The sequence below is a fragment of the Leuresthes tenuis genome, unplaced genomic scaffold (genome assembly GCF_036924035.1).
Source record: "Leuresthes tenuis unplaced genomic scaffold, fLeuTen1.0.hap1 SCAF_4, whole genome shotgun sequence".
Lineage (NCBI taxonomy): Eukaryota > Metazoa > Chordata > Actinopteri > Atheriniformes > Atherinopsidae > Leuresthes > Leuresthes tenuis.
Genome location: NW_027325358.1, coordinates 34,179,514 through 34,183,803, shown reverse-complemented (window position 1 = coordinate 34,183,803; position 4,290 = coordinate 34,179,514). Strand labels below are relative to the sequence as shown.

The 4,290-nt window shown below is 40.9% G+C and overlaps 1 non-coding gene across 1 annotated transcript; it reads right to left on the bottom strand.

The window, feature by feature from the left end:
* Positions 1-3,578: 3,578 nt before the first annotated feature.
* Positions 3,579-3,692, bottom strand: LOC140306265 (U5 spliceosomal RNA). Its single transcript, XR_011915589.1, has one exon. It is a non-coding gene; the product is annotated as a U5 spliceosomal RNA (small nuclear RNA).
* Between the last annotated feature and the right edge of the window lie 598 nt (positions 3,693-4,290).

Here is a 4,290-nt window from a genome sequence, read left to right as displayed (position 1 = left end):
GACTTCAACAAAGAACATGGTGAAATAAAGGTCAGATTCCTGATCCTTCAGTGTTGCTCTTTCTTCTACTGCAAAATCCAATGTTGTTCTTTGTTGAAGTCAATCTAGACATTGATAAATATGAAGGACAAAGCAGTTTTCACTTGGTTTGAGTGAAGGAATTCATTTTATAGCAAAATCCCAAATCATGCAGAACGTGTGAAAAGAAGCTTATTCTCGGATTCCTGATCCTTCAGTGTTGCTCTTTCTTCTACTGCAAAATCCAATGTTGTTCTTTGTTGAAGTCGATCTAGACATTGATAAATATAAAGTTAAAAGCAGTTTTAACATAGTTTGAGTGAAGGAATTCATTTTATAGATAAAATCCGAAATCGTGCAGAACTTATGAAAGTAAGCTTATTCTCGGATTCCTGAAACTTTAGATTTGCTCTTTCTTTTACTGCAAAGTCCAATGTTGTTTTTTTTGTTTAAATCTTTCTAAACATGGTAAATATGAAGGACGAAGCCGTTTTAACATAGTTTGAGTGAAGGAATTAATTTTATAGCAAAATACCAAATCATGCAGAACGTATGAAGATAAGCTTATTGTCGGATTCCTGATCCTTCAGTGTTGCTCTTTCTTCTGCTGCAAAATACAATGTTGTTCTTTGTTGAAATCTATCTAGACATTGATAAATATCAGCCGAACATCTCTGCTGCCGCTTTTGATAATTTATGGTTCGGCATTCTTACCTTTTCTTACCCGCTATTTACAAATTATGATCTGATATTCACACCTACTTGCAGTCGAACAGCTCTGCTCCCGCTTTTGATTATGTTTGGTTGGATATTCAAACCTTTTCTTAACTGCTTTTTACAAACTTTGGTTGGACGTTCACACCTTCTTGCAGCCAAACACCTCCGCTTCCGCTTTTGATGGCATATATTCGGGCATTCAAACCTTTTCTTACCCGCTTTTTACAAACCATGGTCGGAGTTTCACACCTTCTTGTAGCCGAACAACTCCGCTTCCGCTATTGATTGTGTACAGTCGGGTATTTTCACCTTTTCTTACCCGCTTTTTATGGTCGGACATTCACACCTTCTTACAGCGGAACACCTCCGTTCCCTCTTTTGATGATTTATGGTTCGGTATTCGCACCTTTTCTTACCCATTTTGCAGTTATTATGGGTGGACATTCACACCTTCTTGCAGCTGAACACCTCCACTCCTGTTTATGATCATGTGCTGTTTGATATTCGAAAATGTTCTTTTACGTTTTAAAGCAATTATTGATGGACATTCAAACCTTCTTGTAGCCGAACACATCCACTCCTGCTTTTGATGATGTATGGTTGGGCATTCGCACCTTTTTTTACAAATTTTTAAGGAATTATGGGTGGACATTCACACCTTCTTGCAGCTGAACACCTCCTCTCCCACTTATGATCATGTGCGGTTTGATTTTCGAAAATTGTCTTTCATGTTTTAAAGCAATTATTGATGGACATTCAGACCTTCTTTCAGCCGAAAACCTCCGCTCCCTCTTTTGATCATACATTGTCGGGCATTCGCACCTTGTCTTAGCCGCTTTTTACAAACTTTAGTCGGACATTCACACCTTCTAGTAGCCGAACAACTCCGCTCCCGCTATTGATTGTGTATGGTTGGGCATTCGAACCTACTTGTTGCCAGCTTTTCATTAATTATGGGTGGACATTCACACCTTGTCGCAGCCAAACACCTCCGCTCCCTGTTTTGATCATGTATGGTTTGACATTCGCACCTTTTCTCACCAAGCTTTTTACTATGGTCGGCCATTCACAGCTTCCTCTCCACCATACTTGTATGGTGGGATATTCACACCCACTTGCATCCGAAGACCTCCGCCCCCACTTTTGTTGATATTTAGTCGGTCATTCGCACCTTACCCGCTTTTTGCAAACTATGGCCTTCTTGCAGCCAAACGCCTCGGATCTCGCTTTTGATAATGTAAGGTTGGGCATTCAGACCTTGCTTCACCTGCTTTTCACCAAATATAGTTGGACATTCACACCTTCTTGCAGCCGCATTTTATAGATAATGGTTGGAAATTCTCACCCACTGTCATCCGAAGACCTCTCCTCCTGCTTTTGTTGATATATAGTCGGGCATTCGAACCTTTTCTTACCCGCCTTTTACAAACTATGCTCGGACATTCAAACCTTCTTGTAGCCGAACAAATCCACTCCTGCTTTTGATGATGTATGGTTGGGCATTTGCACCTTTTCTTACCCATTTTTCAGTAATTATCGGTGGACATTCACACCTTTTGCAGCTGAACACCTCCGCTCCAGCTTTTGATGGTGCAGAGTCGGGCTTTCGAGCCTTTTCTTCCCCGGTTTTTGCAAATTATGGTTGGGCATTCAGACCTTGTTGCAGCCGAAAATCTCCGCTCCCTCTTTTGATCATATATTGTCGGGCATTCGCACCTTTTCTTACCCGCTTTTTACAAACCATAGTCGGACTTTCACACCTTTTAGTAGCCGAAAAACTCCGCTCCCGCTATTGATTGTGTACAGTCGGGTATTTTAACCTTTTCTTACCCGCTTTTTACCAACTATGGTCGGACATTCACACCTTCTTACAGCGGAACACCTCCACCTTTTAGTGTTCTATGGGGCATTCACAACTTTTTTTTCACCGCATTTTATAGATTATGGTTGGAAATTCTCACCCACTCTCATCTGAAGACCTCTTCTCCCGCTTTTGTTAATATATAGTCGGGCATTCGAACGTTTTCTTACCCGCTTTTTACAAATTACGGTCGGACATTCACACCTACTTGCAGCCGAATACTTCCGCTCCACCTTTTAGTGATGTATGGTTGGCATTTGCACCTTTTCTTACCCTCTTTTTATACTGATTGCTGAAGATTATGTTGTTCTTTCTCAAACTACAAATGTTTTTTAATTGTTGAAACTTGATTTGAAGTGGATAAATAAGGAGGACAAACAGTTTTAAGTCAGGCTGATAGAAGGAATTAATTTTATAGCAAAATCTGTATTTCGTCATATGTCGAGAGATGCTTATTGCATTATTGAAGTTCTTTCTCATTCTACAAAGTACAAGGTTGTATCAGTTAAGTCTGCCTTTGGTAAAACACTGATGGTTATTTCTGACATGCAATCATGAGGCTTTCCATCTGTGGGGTAGGTAGCAGTGTGGATGGATTAAGTGTAGCACATGTCTCGACAACAAGGTGTGGCTGTGAAAGAAGAACAGTTATGTAGGAGAGATGTCTGGTAAAGATATTTTGTTAAGTAACCATATCACAGCCACTGCATGGGGTACCTTAAGTGTTAATGGGTGAAATAACACCATAAAGACTCAGTTTAATATCTGATATGTCCTCTATACGAGGACTACATATTAAATGGATTTTTTGCGCTCTCCTCTGCTCTTGTGAAAAAGCAAACAGCGGTGCAGAATGGAAGTTTCAGGGAGCTCAATATGAAACTTTCTTTTAGTCTGCTGAGGAAAGAGAGTAAGGCGACTCTACTCAGAGAAGTCACTCTGCACAGTAACGAGATTTCTTTTGCACAGACAGAAAGGGCTTCACCCGCAAAAGTAAAGCCTGCCAAAAATAGAAACAACTCGTTAGCGCTGCTCTCCACGGAAGTCTTTAGTAAAAGGCGAAAGACTTGTACGTTATGAAGAGAAACCAGAGTACGATTATCCGTCACTGCGGGAGCAAGGCATCAGGCTAGTTGGCATAGCCACCTTCCCCATGGTGAGCTTTGCTTGGTTGAGACGCTTGCTCCCCCCCCTTGCTCCTCGGCTGACCAAGTAGGAACAATCGGGCCCTATTCGATGGCTGCCTTGTCTTTTACTCTGTGCAAAAGACAAGGCAGCCACAAACACCACGGGAAAACCATATTGAGGCTTTGTTCTGACCGCTCACTCGGTGTCGCGTTTCTTTCAAGCAATTCTCCCGGTTAGCCCGCACTCGGCTCGCTCCCGGAGCCATGTTAAAGTCTACTTCGCATTCACTCTCTTTTCTCAGGAGACTCTTGGGATTTGAACTATAAAATGAATTCCTTCACTCAAACTATGTTAAAACTGCTTTGTCCTTCATATTTACCATGTCTAGAAAGATTTAAACAAAAAAAACAACGTTGTACTTTGCAGTAAAAGAAAGAGCAAATCTAAAGTTTCAGGAATCTGAGAATAAGCTTACTTTCATGAGTTCTTCACGATTTTGGATTTTGCTATAAAATGAATTCCTTCACTCAAACTAAATTAAAACTGCTAAACCGCTAATCTGTTAC